Source organism: Cygnus atratus, chromosome 1, assembly GCF_013377495.2.
Source record: "Cygnus atratus isolate AKBS03 ecotype Queensland, Australia chromosome 1, CAtr_DNAZoo_HiC_assembly, whole genome shotgun sequence".
Classification (NCBI taxonomy): Eukaryota; Metazoa; Chordata; class Aves; order Anseriformes; family Anatidae; genus Cygnus; species Cygnus atratus.
This window is the reverse complement of record NC_066362.1, coordinates 136,851,786-136,869,007: the sequence shown is the minus strand read 5'-3', so window position 1 is coordinate 136,869,007 and position 17,222 is coordinate 136,851,786.

Below are 17,222 nucleotides of genomic sequence, written 5' to 3'. Positions count from 1 at the left end.
AGAAAGGGAACATCCTGGATAGTCTCAGTCTTCCTTTTTCTGCTCTGGGGAGTCTGGGTCAGTTATCTCTCAGCTTTACTTGAGAGACACTAAAAAGACACCTTGACCACTTTCAAAGACTTTCTCAGATGTGCAAGATACTTCAAGCAAGAGCTCAAGAAATCAATGCTTCCAATATTTTGGGTAAAGATGAGTTAGGTTGAGAACCTATTATTAAAGATTAGTTTGCTGTATGTCTGTGTAAAGAACTACATGAATTTGAAGAATGACTCAAGTCTATAAAACACCATAAGCTTACACCTCTTCAGGTGTCTTCCAGTGCTTCTCCAGATGTTGCTGCTTTGTTTCCCTGTGCTTTGCACCCTGAGGTTCTCGGGGACTATAAAGTAACTGTGTACTCGATGGGAGCAGGCAGAGGGGGATGGGGCAGAGCAGCAGGACAAAGCGTAACTGAGAGACTGATAGAGACATCCTGACAGCTGCAATGGGTCATCAATAGATCCATCATGCCAGTAATTTGCAACAAATTTAACATACATCACTTTAGTCAGGCCACGCTGTATCTGTCTTGTCATGGCATCAGAGTGAATAACACTTAAATCGGGTGTCACTGTTGACCTTTCTGACCCTTGAATTGACACTGCTATTTGAGCTTGGCCTAGCTGGCAGCAGATGTAGGGAAGATTAGTACGAAAGGGGGGGTGGGGGTGCCAAAGGAAGACACAGCATAACAATACAGCTTAACCAGGCAAACAAATGGGATCTCTGAATTTTCTCCCAATCCTGATTTGCTTACTGAAAAGTGTATGCATTTATTTAGAACTAATTCCAGCATTCTTTCATCACAATTTTAATTATGTGTGCATTTTCCATTCTGATTGATTTTTTATGTATGTAAGCATCCATGTATGTAATAAAATTTGTAGACTTCAAGGTGACCACAACAGGGACTAAAGTTCCTTTGTATCCATAGAAGATGTAGAACACAAACAACTGTAAAACTAAACTGCCAGCTTCTGTGTTTGAAATATAAGACCCAGTCCGAGACTTTGGTTTTGTGGCCACTCTCAGCGTGCCAGTGCAAACCTAGCCCTGTAGGAAAAGACCAAGACTCATAAAATGCTGTGTCTCACTCAGGAAGAGAGGAGAGATCAAGAGCCTCATCAAATCCTGAGGTACCATAATGACTTGGTTTATAGTGAAAAACCGTCCTTGACCTAAATCTTTCCGTCACTTTAAATGTGAAGACTGATTTAACTTACAGCCTGTGAGCAGGACTCACCAACCACCCAGATGACATACTTCTGTTCAGCCAAGGGAAGCCATTCCCCCCATTTCCAATCTAAATGAAGACTTTCTATAGATTTCTACAGTTGTTTCTACAAAATAGTATGGAAATGACTACAAATCTGTTATGTCGCTCTGATGTCAGAAATGAGACACCCTTCACAGTCATGCAGAGCCAACTGAGTTTGCTCAGAACTTATGTGTAAGTCAGCACCCAATAGAATAACATGATTTGTTTGTTTACCAGAAAGGTGCTTTGGGACCATTCACTGTATGTGTGCAACTGGGTGTTGGGTGGGCTCTTCCCCTTCAATCATTCATTCTTTTAAACAAGTATGTGGTTATGGCCTGAATTCAGATTTTTTTCTTTCTTGAAATGTTGTTCTTAAATGTGTGATTTTGTGTGGTAATAAAGGAAGAAGTTGTCTTTGAGCAGATAATTGGGAGTTACAAAATTAATATGTATATGACTTGTATAATAGCTTGTCCTTTTTTTCTCTGACAGTCTGCTTGATGTTTGATATCTTCATTAACCTGATTTATCACATCACTAAATATCCATCAACTGGAAGTGTAAGAAGCAGTTTGGTTATTCTGTATGCCTTATAATGTTCATATTTAATGAATATTAGTTGACATAGATATCAGAAAAACTAGAAAAGGTTAGAAAAAATACTGCCTTATGTAAGAGAAGACTTTTTTTTTTTTTCATTATTGCTGCTTTTTATGAGAGTCTGGTAGAAAAGCTGAAACGATTTTTTTGTTGTTATGTTCATCAAATTCTACTTGTCTTTATTGTTTTCTGAGCATGGAACTGACACCCCAGACGTCTGAAAAAACTCCCATTTATGCCACTGCAATTTTTCCCTTTGTCCTTCCTGTGAGCTGGAATGTGTTTCAAAGGATTCGATTTAGGTGATGCTATTCACAGCAAGTGATACTGAAGGCTGATTATAAGATGAGTAGTATCTTTAGAAGTAAAAATATGCCAAAGTTACTCATGTTTGTAGCATTTTTATAATTACCAACTAAATTTGTGTACACTGTGTATGAATTTCTGCATTGCTTAAAGAGGGAGGCAAGAAATTGGAGGCAAATCAGCACCATAACATATTTCAGTCAAGATTCCCAGGACTGGAGAGCTGGATGGAAGCACAATTACATTGGGAAGGTGAAGACCTCTGCTCTCTTGCCTAGCTGTCCTGTGGCACACAGTGGAGTTGTGTGTCAGAGAAGCTGGAGGTCATGCAGAGGTGGGCTATGGGGCACAAGTGACTGCATCCACATTCAGCTCATGACCTGGCGTTAACCCTGATAGGAAGTTCTGGTTCTTGGGATAAAGTAGCTCTTTCCATTTTGGTATGTTCTCTTCTTCCTTCAGTTTGCCCTTTAAAAAAAGTTTGTTTCATAGTGATCTGTTTGCATTCTGCTTAAACTGTTTCTTGCCTCATTAATTTTGATGTGAAAGGAGAAATGAAAAGAATGTGTTTGTCAAAGTACCTTTGATGTCTGTCTGTAATGGTTTTGGGGAACTGCTGGCAGATTCAGCAAGGAGTCATGATATGGATCTGGAGGCAAGTCTGAGACTTTCTCTGGACTCTTACTATAGGCTGCCCTTGGGATTATATGACAGCTGTTTGGAACAGGAGGTCAGAGATAGCCAGAAAGGGTGCTAACCAGATGATTCCCTTGGGTGCTATTAGTTACAGGAACTGGCCTAACTTAGTTGTGTGAGCCCACTGGCTCTTTGATGAATACCTTCTTACTGTGCTATCACACTAATTCTGTTATGGGGCATTCATTAGCTGTGAATACCCCTAGGTTTGGAATATATCAACACCTGTATGTATATATATATATATTTATTTTTTTTCTCAAAGGAAAACCAAACTTTGGTCTGAAATTTTAAAATTCCTGTATGGGAATAGTGACAGAGTATTTAAAAAAAAAATAAATTGTGAGTTGCTTGCACGATGGCCCTTCTTTCTTTTTTTTTTTTTTTTTGGGCTGGGTTCCATCACTGAAGAAAATTACCTGTACCAGACCATGAATCTCTCAAAATGAAGTACTTCATCACCAGGTTCTCTGGCTATTGTGGACTAAGGTACATATTTAATCAGGGAGGCTCTCCTGGTGATGGCGGTATGAAGCATTTGCCCTCTTACCCCTGCAAGGCACTATCAAAAAGAAGCTATTCAGTTTGGGGGGAAGGTATGAAGGTATGTATGACTATATTTTTGTTTTTCACATGTGTCATTAAATAAAAAGTTACTAACTAAATAAGCTAGTACTTCTGGTAGCTGTAATTCTGGTGCTAAGGTAGGTAGGATAGAGTGCTGAGGGATTGCTGTATTGCCTAACTATTTTTTTTCCTGGTAGGAGTTAATACCCATATCCATTGCTGTTTTCACAGGAAATTAAGCTGCAAATTTACAAAGGAGAATGATGAATACTGAAACTTTGCATGGGGAACAATCTGACTGCGGTCAAAATACTTTAGAGATACTTTTTTTTTTTTTTTGGCTCCAAATTCTCTCCCACAAGGTAATTTCATCTTTAATTTCACACTTTACAAATAAAGGAGACTGAGCCTATATTCTAGCCTCTTCCTCTCCCTTCTCCCATACAAAAACAAAGCCTCTGCAGCCACAGCCCTCTTTTGCTTAGAAATCTGAGAAGTACTTAACAGATCAGGAGACCAACTTCACTTTCATGAATGGAGTTTGTGGTAATGGTCTTGGTAAAGTTGTTGTGCATACTTGTAAGAAAGACAGACCACATGGGAAAGAAATTTCTGGCACCTCACCATCCTTCTTCCCCATCAGGGGAAAAAACGAGGTAGTTCTGGCAGTGACCGTTCACCCTGGGACTGCCCTTGAGCCCCTTGTTGTTGTCGGAAGGTAAGGAGCTCATGACTCGCACCCATACAGCCACCAGCCCAACAGGCTGCACATGCTGGCTCTGGGGGCACAGCAGAGCTGGTCTGCTGCGGGGCTGAGCAGGGCTGTTGCTATCCCCATGGGTGGCCATGATCACACCATGGGGGGAACATGGTGTGTGCCCACTTTACTCCTGCTCCTGGGGTATGCTGCTGTGGGGGAAGGCGGCCAGTATGGGTGTCAAGGTGCCAGCGTTGGTGATAGCCTCACTGCTGGCCACCAAAGCCATTGGCATGTCCTACTGAGCCCTCGGGAGGGGAAGACCACCATACAGCCTCACAAATTTCTTAGGGGTTCATTGGTGCTAACTCTGCTCCCACTGTCTCGATCTTGATTAAATATCCCTCTCCCTTCTCCTGTTTCCGTACCTGTTCTTTGACCTTTCATCTGCTGCCTTTCAAAAGTTTTTCTTCAAAATTTTAGCTATATATTGCTTAAAAGCAGAGGCATGGAAAGAACTCCCAAGTAAATCTCATAGTGGGTTGGTCTCTGCAGCCTCTCCGCTGCTATGGGGACAAATAAGGGGAAGAGAACATAATCATTTGGCCCAGCTTTATGCGGATATTTAAGAGTAAAATTAAAAGATGCATAGATAACCTTCAGAGGTCAAAGTAGTTAAAACATCATGTTTTAGTTTTCAAGCATTTTATATTTGCAGTTGTTAAGTCTCCCTGAACTATACCAAATACTTCCATATTAAAAAATAATAAAGGTGTGCTAAGACACTTCCCCAATAATAAGTTTTATTAGGTACATCAGGTGTTACTGTAACACATATATACAGTAGTGTAGGTACATTGCAAACAACATCTTATAGTATCAGACAAAGAGAACCTTTTACAAACCCCATGTCTCTAATTTCATTTTAGAAAATTAGATACTCAGAATTTTGCATAAGATAACTATATTACTGGGATGCAATTTGGCCCAGGTTTCTAGCTTTAGTGCATGTGGCTCCTTAATAAAAAGTGTCAGTTAAAATGAAAATACAGCTTGGGTAATTAAATTTAATTGGATCTTGTCACTTTAAATCCTCTTCGTTTTTGAGTGTTTCTACAGAATTGCAGCTTCTGGTTTGCTAATTTCTTTATTGCAAGCTGTGCGCTGAACCTGACTGTCCTATAATAAAGTGGGACCTTGTTTTTGTAGAGGGCTTTGAACCATGACTGTAATAACAAACAAAAGGAGGGTGGGAGCTAATTTATCACCAAAAGAAAACCTTTCCTTTATTTCCTACATGTTCAGTTAGGGAAAAATAATGGGTCTGAATTTGTTAACTCTTTAATTTTCTTGCCAGTTAAGCACCATTTTGCACATGCTCTCATGGATGCTATAGTATGATGATATGCCTGTGACATGTAGCAGCAGCAATTATCATACTTTTTTATATCTGAGTTGTTTGGGCAAGCAATAGGGATTAGGCGAACTGCAGTATTCATACATAGGTCAAGCAGGGTGCAGGCAGACACAATGCAAATGATAAGTACTGCCTACCGATAGCCATCGTGCTGATTCAGGGGGATCACCTTCTCCAGGGGTGAGAAGTAATTCAGTTTCTTTATTACGCATTGTACATGCACAGCATCCAAAGGCAAGGAAGGTTTACGTGCAGGTGATGAAGAGAGAAAATATTGGCTGTACCAACAGACACATCATAAAAATGATCAGTCTGTCACAAATTGTACAGCTGCTAATGCTCATATTTCAAATTAAAGCCAGTTGAATGAATTTGTACACTCAGCTTTTACATGTGAAATGCAATATCATTGCATCCTTGATTAGAAGACAGGTCACTTAGCGCCAACATCACAGAACGATTAAAGATGTATGACTGCCCTTCATAGCACAGTTAGTGGTCCCCTTACCCTGTGCAAAAGCAGATGGATATGATGTAATTACATTTTACAAAGTGCTGGCAATACAAGTATCTCAAACAGGAGAGTTATGCCAGTGTAGTCACTGCTGTTTATAACCTTTTCAGTTCCAGAGATGTGTCAGGACAATTTGATGTGCCTCAGGTTATATGATATATATATACCTCATATATCCCAGGCTTGTGGACCTGGGGCCCTTTGGATGAGATTCAGTGTATAGATGAAGATGTGACTTCACACATTGGTGCCTGCATTGGAGGTATATGCCTAAGTACCTATTTTAACTAATGAAGCTCTAGAATTTGGTTCAGCTCCCCAGAACCAATCACCCAGTGCCAGCTGGGATGCCCTTGGTTACCCCACCTGGCCTCTACCTGCTGGTCTGCAGGGCATACCTATCACATGTACCAGTCTTATGTCTATCAGTATTTTTCCCAAGGGGCTGTAAATCATAGTTTCTGAGGAGGAAATTCTCTCCTTACCCGTATGTAGGTCTGTGTTAAGACCTGAGATCTGAGGGAGGCACCTGGAGGCAGGAATAGCCCATGTTTTCTGAAATAGGTGGCATGCACTGTCTCTGGAAAATCTGATATTTCCATTCATGATAGATGGAACCTGGAAGAATAGTTTGTAGTATTTGTCTGAATTTTAGGTGCCTAACTTGATGGATATAAGATGAGGTGAATCCTGTATCATCTGTGTTTCTGCATTTTATTAATGTAGCCACATCATTTCTGTCTGGTTTGAATAGTACTGCACTATACTAAGAAAATGCCCTGGCTTGCTCTCACTGAAAACAGTGACCAAGCATCCCATCAATTTCAAAGAACTCAGAACAAATTGTTGCTTTGTGGATTTTTACAGTGTTTTATAATTTTGTTAGGGGAACACATAAGCAAAGGTAATAATATTTTCATACTTATCTTTTTTTGATTGATTTTTTTTAGAGCCTTGGGAAAGCAATAGACTACAAAGATCTAGTTAAAGACATTACATGCTTTATTTATATACAGAACAGATGAATAGATGGAAAAAAGTAATATATGATATCTCAGAATATTTAGCCAACATAATTTATCAGGCTATAGATAAGTCTGCTAATAACATCTTTTTTTTTTTTTTTTTTTTGACACTGTTTATTTTTTATTTTTTGTCTATTTTTTGTAGATATTTTGACCTTGGAATCTGGACTGAAATTCCAATTCATTTTGCAGATGAACTATAAATTCTCAATTTGTGAGAATGATAGATGGAAACAATGGTTCTCATGTTCAGTGCAGGACTTGAGACACAGAGGAAGGACTGCATGAACATTTTTTGAATTATTCAGTGTTTTAAACATTATTTTTTGCATTTATTCTGAAATTCAAGACAAGTAATATCATTTACAATGGATGCCATCTTTAAAAATTTTAGGATTTCTGATGTAAATATTGGTAAGATATTAAATCCTGCACTCTCTTTGTTGCCTTGGAAAATGTTATCTGGTATTTTCAAGCTTTAGAAGACAATTAAGTTAGCTCCACTTCGTTTTTCTTGGTGTAAGAAATTTTATCAGACCTCACTGTATCCACGTGGGGATTTGATTCACCTTGTTTACGGTTTAACAGGTATACTACACTGAATCCAGTATTACCAAATTGGTTTCCAAAAAAGGAGAAAAATACTATGTGCCCTGTAACAAGAAGTATGGCTATATAGATTAAACTGCATTAACACATACAATACTAGAATTAATGCTGACTAATTTGCCCATGTTAGTGAGCAGTCTTTTTTTTTTTTTTTTTTTTTTTTAATGTAATGATGTCCTGTTTAAGGATATATGATTACAAATTCACAAATTGTTTTTTGTGGTCTTATCTCTACCTCTGATCTTTGAGGGATTGCAGCAATCTGGTGCTAAATTTTTATATTGCAGTGACAGTAATTCTTTTAAATTTATGGATGATTTCCATTTGATCACTTCTGTCCTAAATTGGAAACCACCTGAACTACTGTTAAAAAATCACAGTAACAAATTTTACTTGACTTCTTCACCATCATCATTCAATACAGACTCTTAAATAAACATTTTTAGTATCTTTTTGTTCTGCACTTACACACATCATCATGAAACACTCAATTTCAGGAACAGCCTGCTGTTGGGAGTAAGTAAGGCTCAATACATTTTTGCAAGAGACTATACAATGCACTGCCTGAGATCTCAGGGAAGGATCTTGGTGACCCAGGTATTTTTTTTTCTTCTTTTATTTATTTATTTTTTTTTTCTGGTTTTGTGTTCCTATTAGGCCAAGCATCCTCTTTTGAGTCCATCAGTGCTGCATATTTCTGTTGATTAGCCCTTATAACAGCTTTTCTGTGGAACAACTCCTGAATTCTGCCAAGGAGCAATTCATGTGAACACCCCCATTTTGCTGCAGGTTGGTCTCACTTGTGCAAACAGTCATGCTGTTTAAACTAGTCAGTCTGACCTTGCCTATAGTGAACAAGAGAGAGAAGGCAGGTTACTGGAAGTGCTAGCCATCTTCAGGACATACAGAAATAAGTGGCCACCAAACACAGATCTTGAAGAGGACTTTTGAAACTTTTGAATTAAACTGGTGAGCTCTCATTCATGCAGGTAGTGCTACTGACTTCCATGGTACAATTTCTATGCCTGAGAGCACCACTTACATGATCCTACAATTTTTCTTCCAAAACCTGCATGTGTTTGAGAGATGAGATCAGTTACCAGTTGCTCCTGATCTCCCTGCTCAGGCAGAGAAGGAAAGCATCTCCAGGCAGGTCATCATTGTTCTATTGCAGGACAAAGGAAAATTTGCTGTACAGCTCTCACTGTCTTACTTATTCTCATAGCTAGAGTGTCAGCATACCTAACAGTCTCCATGTCAGCACATCCTGTTGCTGGCCATGTAAAATTACCCAGACTAAGAATTGCACTTGAATTGCTCATGAGTTGCATGTTAGTAAAGCACTACAGGTTGTCTCCCCCTTTGTGAGCCAACAACAAACTAAATTGTAGACCTGCTTTGATCAGGTCTCCTAAAGGCAAAAGCCATTGTATCCCATCAGCAATTCCCCTTGTCAAGTTGTCTGTTATTCTTTATATAGGATGAATTCAGTGACAGTTGCCAAATGCAGCTGGCAGCCGGCACTTGCTCCATTGGCAAAGGGACTAACAGCCCTGCAATATTATATCAGTGTTGTTGGTGGAGATGTCGAAACCAGCTGGTTCTGTGCTGCATATGAGTACATCCAAAAGGATTATTTTACATGAAAAACATATATCTTGAATGTTATCCTTCATCCACTGGGAAAGGAAGCCATCTATCCATTCTGGGCCATTATGATATTTGGCTTCCTTCACACAAAAGCTTATGCAACTACTGTGTTTGTGCCTCTCTCTCTTTCCATCTTTGTTCCCTTGATAACTTTGGAACCCTCTCCCAACAATTTTAGACATGGCTGGCAGGAGAGAAAAGATCTCGGAGATACTAATTTCCTATATGTTTAATTGAAATAGCCATATACAGAAGAGAAACCTTCCTAATGAGTTCACTGAAAGAAAAGCTCAGTCTCTTAGACACCAGAGACTCTGAACAAGAGAGAAATGTTCTGGCTATCCCAGCTGTAGGAAAGCTTCAGTCAGCTTTTGCCTCTTATAGTCAACTAATAGATCAGTTTTGTCGCAGATACACAGGAACCCAGACTTTGTTAGCTGTACTTTTCACCAAATTATATCTCTATGCCTCACCCTTCACCAACCACAAGAAACTTATGTGGCAGTCACAGGTGATGGAAATATACATATTTGTGAGAGGCAACCCATTTTCTTTAAAAAACATTTATTGGGTTTATTTTTTGCACTCTGGATGCCTCTCCTGTGGCCTTTTTGTCCTCCTAACCACATAAATGACTTTGGTTGGCTTAGTAATCCATTGATCAGCTATTTTGAGTCATTTCACAGGTCTTCTTTAGTGCTTCCTTAGCCTAACAGTGTCAGGTAGTATGACAGAGGATGTGCATATGGAGAGAGAGGTCCATGTTACTCTCATGTGACCAAATGAACCCAACAATGAAGAGCGACATTCACCCCTTCACTAAAGGGATGCAGGAATGGTAACAAAGAAAAAGGATTCCAATATGGCATGAGGGGAGTAAGGAGGGAATCCTTAAAGGAAAAGGAATTTTGGTGCTACATAGAATTAACTGTATTTTCAAAACTAAGGTGCTGAATGTGACACACAGCAGCACTAGCCTTAGAAGAATCTACCTGGGTGGACTCGCACAACCCAGCAAGTAGCTACACAGGGGATGACACAAACTTGCACCTCTTTAGGTGCGCAGGTCAGAGTAAAGGGCCATGCAGTGGTCTCTGGCCCTTTTGGGGAGAGTTCCAGAGAGACAATTCAGTGGACTGTCCCACAGGAGCAGTCCCTGTGCAGTTTTCTCCTGGCCCTGGCCAAGGCCGCCTGCATCTTCTCTGCGCTCCTTGCCGAGGAAAATCAGTGTGGGACTGTTCTCACATGGCTTTACCAAATGGTTGGTTTTTCTCAGGGAGGGATTCATCACCCCCCTTTAAAATAAGGCCAGAATACAGCAAGACTAAAAGTTTATATTCTGTATGACTTGCACCCCTTGATAAGCTAATGTACTGGAAATGTATGTCACTGTGATATTTCAGAATGGATAAATAATGCATGATTCTGGCAAATGAAAGTTTTGAACTCAAGAGGAATCACTGGCATTTTTAAAATAATTTAGGAAATGTTCATAAAATAGAAAAAAATGAGGAAAAGGCCTTTAATAAATGTCACTTATTTGGCATCATAACCTGTTTAGAATGGCTGGTATTTTTTATTAACTTCTTATGGATATAAATGTATTTAAAGGCAGAAGTATCTGTTTTCTTGGCAAAACTTGAAACCAATTATTACAAGAGAAAAAATCGTACTGAAGGTTAGTTCTGCATATTAAACCATACCAGTATTTTTGTTTGCTATCAAATCATCTACAAAATCAGATAACAGTTCTCCAGGCTGTCCTATTCATATTAACCTAAATTATTTTTACCTGACTGGAAAGTCATTCCTTTTTCTCCAACTTACTGATTACATTCTAGTTAGAAATCAGTGCTTTTGGTTCATGAGTCTTCTGTAAATGCAGGAGGGGAAAAAGGGGATGGGAAAAAAACACAAGATGGGAAAAAACTTTTTTCTTCAGTAATTTTAGTTCTCTGATTCTTGGTGTACTAGAAGTATAGGGACATTTTTTCCAGAACAACTTCTTTGGAGAAACAACAGTACCGTTTATGAAGTATGTAGGGGATCTCATTTTGTTGCCAATGGCATTAGATGATGTTTCTCTTTGTTCAAGAAATCATTTTGTGATGCTGTGTAGTTGTTCTACAGTCCTCTGTTAAGATGTGGTTGTGATGTGACCCTCTCATCTCTTTGACCATGGTCAGGAAAGGTTACAAACCTGCAAAAAGTTGGGAATTAAGGTGCTGGTCTTTGAAAACATTCTCCTACCGATGGCTGAAGGCATCCCGTGTCTGCCTGGGGTGAAAGTGATCACGACAGATTAGTGATTTATTTGATATCTACTGGGATTGTATTTGAGTCATCTCAGATGAAGATACTGTGCTGTATTCCCCAGAAATACTATTGTAGACTCATATTCAGTCTTGTCTTCCTGTTCAATACATGTGTACGTTGAAGCAGAAGGTGGATGCCTTGTTTTACAGTATGCTAAAGATGTCTCTCTGCAAATCAGTGTTTGAATTGAAGATGCCAGTTCTGTCAAATGTTTTAAGCAGTATCTGGATGAGACTGGAGCATGGGACAAGAGTTACCTGGCATAATTTCATCATAACATATCCCTTGTTTCAAGAACTCCCCCAAATATTATGAATGTAATTAATGGCTTGGCATTTGTATTGATGTTTTTTGTAATGTAAATTTCGATATATTGATTAAAGAATTCAGTTTTGATCCAACATCTTTTGAATTCAATAGAAATATTCCCAATGGTTTAAAAGACTTCCAATGGGTTTAAATAACTACCAAATCCTTTTTTAAACTCCGATCCTATTGATTTCAGTCACCGTTGTATAATATCTTCTATGCTGTTCAAAACTATGTTTTAATGAAAAGATCCTTTATTAGAAGCTTTTCACAACGTAATAATTTACTGACTTGTTCAAGAAAGGAGGCAAGGGATTTTGAAAATTCTGCCAGCATACAAGTAATCACTTAAGAAAGGGAAATACTTTAATTTTGTGCTTTGCAGACCTAATTAGCAAGAGTTAAATCTTTAGTTTTAATAAAACTGATGTCTGAAAGAAATTGCATGCACATTATATATAAATATAAATATTTATGTATGCACATGTGTGTATATATACATGTGTACGCAACTTAAGCTCTTAACAATATAAGTCATTTAAGTTCATTTCCTCATAAAGCAAACTTAAATGTAAACAGTGTTTTGATCTATGACAGCACGATTTCCGTTTTATTCAATGCCATTTGTGTCTATTGGTATAAACACTGCTGAAGTCATCAGTATTCTTCCAAACGTATATCAGAACCCATATTTTCAGAATGCGGCCCACTCACATTTTATCTTGTTTCCTTTAACATAGCCTACCCAGCACTAGATATTCCTTGTCTTCCACTGTGCTAAACAGAAAAGTTGCTTTCAAAAACAAATAATAAGCACTCCATAAACACTTTGACTTTAAAATCTCATTAAATACCCCAGAGCCAAATAATAGAAAAAATGATGTTACTACTCTAATCTAAATCCATAAATCATCTGTGTAAAAATTATTTCTCATGAAACATATTTGTCTTCTTTTTTTTTTCTTTCCTTTTTTTTTTTTTTCTAAAACCTATGTACTTATACACACATCTATTACTGATGCAGGTAAGCTACAACTCTTTTTGAATGTGAAATTGAACTAGCAGCCTTTGATCTGAACTACAGGCTGATCTGAATTCAAGAAAAGCCTGCTGCTAAGCCACATTCCCATTCAATCCATTAAACCATTCACTTCCGTGCTCCTCATCACACTGACTCCTAATTTGACAATGACAAAGAGCTCCACGGTGATTTTAAATTTCATAATTTTAATCTGTCAAGTCTGACATTTAATTAGTGCCCTTCTAACCTGTGCCCGCTCACTTGAAGGTTACTGTTGGTTTTGCTTTAGAAATTTTTCCTCTGGAAGAGTGGATTAATAAATATGTACATAACTGGCAGGGATAAAGACAATACACACACAATGGTCTATTAGTTCCAAATCTAGACAGATGAGGTTAATAATATTTTAAAGTGCTGCTTTATTGTATTAAGAGTGATTAAGCCCTTGGCTCAACCCTGTATGAGTTGTTCATTGAAAACATAAAATATAAGGTCTATTAAGCAAAGTCGAGTGAGAATGGTTACGCAAACTACAGTAATACTGTGTTCATAAGGCATACTACAGGAGTGTATAATTTCTGAGATACAATTTCTTGACTTAGCAAACACAATGAAACATGCTAGGCTCTCTAAACAGACTAATTAGATTTTGATCACTAGTCTGTGAGAACCTGCCTTATACTGCAATTGTTGAACACTGTAGTATTTCATTGTTTGGAGGAATTAATTCAAATGCAACTTAAGTTACTTGCTAAAAATGAGTTTGCTGGTCTCAGATCAGCCCCACAAGGACATAAATCCAAATCAGAAAAATAATCCACAATTTGTTAATACTAGGAGAGTGGCCAAAGTCCTCAGGGAATGAACCTTGGCCAAGCTTTCTGGCACCGTATGTGGCTACAGTCAGCAATGTATGATCATTATATTCTCACTAAATATTGAACATCTAGAAGTGAAGATGGGAATACAAAAAATCATTTTCTTAAAAGAGGCATTACAGGAAGAACACCTGTGAGAATATAGGGATATCATAAATCTCTAGGTCTCAGCTGGGTATGTCCTTTGTCTTCATCCTGTTCCACAGTGCATGTATTTCAGAAAATAATGATTTTAAATGAATACAGTTAATTTCTTTACTAAAGAAGATACTGCCATGATATAGCAGCATATATGGCAACTCAGACTCCTGCTGGTGCAATTTAACATTATTGAGGCTTCTCCATTTTTATTTATTTATTTATTTATTTATTCCCCAGAAGACTTAGATGAAGAAACAAATAAGAGAATAGTTATCTTTAAACACTGGAAATCTCAAAAATATTTTGTATACAGGTTTATATCCTACTATTTCCACTCAGATTCTTTTGTCTTGGTAGCTTTGCTATAGTTAACTGTTGCTGAAGTTAAGCAAGAGTTGCGAAATACAGCTCTGGGTAACCTTTTAAAAATCAAAATGACAGGAAAAATGATTCACCTTTGGCTTTATTTAATGTATTGTTCTTTATGTCCAGGCTGATATACACCAGTATCTCAGGATTAACCTCTCCCTCTGGATAGTGTTCTTCCACTGTAGCAATTACAGGAAACATAACATCTCTGTAAAGTTTCTGTACATTTCCTGAATTTATCATTATTTAGTTAAATAGAAACAGGAATGTATAATAAAAAACAGTATATTCTGCCTAAACATTTTCAGAGAAAATCTGGGGGAGATCAGCTTTAGATTTGAAATAGAAGGATAACTGGTGTGCACTGTGGCGCAAATATATATGACAGAAGTCTGGAATTTGCTGTGGTTCATTTCTCATTTTCTTCATCTTGGCTCACTGATTCCTTTGAGAACATTCCTGGCATCTTTTAGGTGCTAGAATATCCACTGTTTCACTCCAAGGTAAATCTGCAATTTTCTCTTGGTCTATTGGTGCTGCTGTAGAATAGAAGGGTTACATTTAATATATATATTTATATATATATATATGCACATATATATATATATTCTACTATAGTCCTACTGCCCTGCAAGCTAAACACTGGAATTAAGTTAAAAAATGTTTGCGACAATGGACCACAGCCTTCTTACAGGCTCCCTTATTCTACTAGTCTTAGCAAACTTTTTCATGTCTTTATGGGACTTTCCTAAAGAATAGGAGGGCAGTGGTGTATAACATAGAGTCTCCTCCTCAGTTAATGCTGCCACCTTCATCACGACAAACTACTGAGACCTATGAATGTTTTTTTGCATCTCAGCAGTAACCATTACTTTGCTCATGGACTCCAGACTCAGCATTGTCATCTGGACCTACTATGAATTTTAAATGAGTTTATTTTTTGTTTAGGAAGTGAAGACCAGTACAGTTAATTTTTTGAATTGTTGTATACCTATTTCAGCTGAACTTTTATTAGGAAATATTTCTCAGTTTCAGAAACTCTAGAGAGGTAGATGCTTTCTCATAATAACTTTTAAGAGACCCTAGCCCCCATTTGCAAGGACCAAGTTCAAATCTCTCTGAATCAGCATCTTTCATCTTCTACTGAAAATTCTTCATTTCATTTCTTCATTTGTTGGGGTACAGATTTTAAAAAAAATCTGCTTTCTGTCCTGGCATGGAAAATGACCATTTTTCATATCTATAAATTTTTTCCTGGATAGGTACACTATTTTACATCTCTTATTCAAAATTTTCCCCATTTCAGGTTTTCTAAATTAGGGCAGTTCCTCTGTGCTTAGCATTCCCAGATATGACAGCTTATAAGAACAAATCTGTGCTTCTGGTGTCCAAGTCAGGAGTTATCCATTTTGTCTGCAACCAAAATATGTCTTAAGTTCAGTAAGATTCCTTTCTATCTCCATTTCTGCTCTAACAATTGTAGTAAGTTATTATGCGAGCTGGTATGACTAATTATATAACAATATGAATGGAACACTCTTTAATATAATATGACATAGGGATGGATTTGTTCCCCAAAATTGTGGCACATAGGCTATCACAAAGATCTTAATGTGTCCTCTACAGTGAGGGCTGAGAGAACACATGCACATCTGCTAAATTATTTGTGACAAATGACTGTCATGAAATGGTGATAGCAATGACTAAAAATGGAGACCAAGGCACTCAAATAAATTCATCTGTTATATGTGCGTTTTTTGTATATAAGACAGCACACTGAAGACTACAGTTATTTTCACACCATTGGTCAGGCACCAGTTTAACTCAGTGCATGCAAAGGCTAGAACAGCAGCAGCTATTTACTTTGACTTCCATGTGAACAGAGATATTCCTGCTCAGCACACAAGTCCTGACTTCTGTGCAGCATTACATCAAATGTAGAGATGCCTACCTTGGGTGCTCACCAGATTTTATGGGGAGATAGTCCTCAGCAGACTCAAGTTTTAAAAGGAGCAGAAACTTTTAGGTATGAATTCAATGCAGTTTAGATTCTGAGAGCAGACAAATCTTTCACAGGTTTCAAGATAATGGGAATCTTATTAAACATGCAGAGGCATGGTCCACAGCTCAGGACTTTCCACTTATCTTCTGCCCCATGATCTTGATCCAACTGCTAGCCACCTGTTTCCAAAAGCAGATAAGGATGAGAGCTTTGAGTGGGATATCCCAAAGTCTTTTGTCTAGGGAATTTTTTAGGAGTAGAGACATGAATGAATGAAAGACATGAATGCATGAATCCGCTTAGCTGAGAAGGCAATTAAAACTGAGCCACCCACATCTTGATCAAGGATTGCAGCTTCTAGCTTACTTCAGAAAAGAGAAAAAATATTGATCTTTCTCTCTGCTGTTATAGATTAATGGCGGATGCTTCCGCTTGCAAAAGGTGTTGGGGTTGGGATTTTAGTGGAGAAAACTTTTGTTTCATTCCTGCTTTGGAACAGTAGCTCTGAAAATGGGTGGAAATTCAGTTACATTTCATCTCCCACATGCTCATCAAGTTACCTGCCAGTCCATGCTTAGTATTTTCTATTGATTGGCTCTAGCTCATTCCCTACTTTAGTGCTTGGAGCTTTCTAAAAATCAAGCTATGTCCTCTGCTTAAAGCTGAACTTTGGATATTCTTCCTTTTGTTACACCAGCAGGTGTAGGTGGATGGGCAGTAATAGCAAGCAACATCCTGGACCATTTCAGTCATACAGGATACATTGGTTTAGTTAAGCAAAGTTAAATGAAATTAGTTTAGCAAG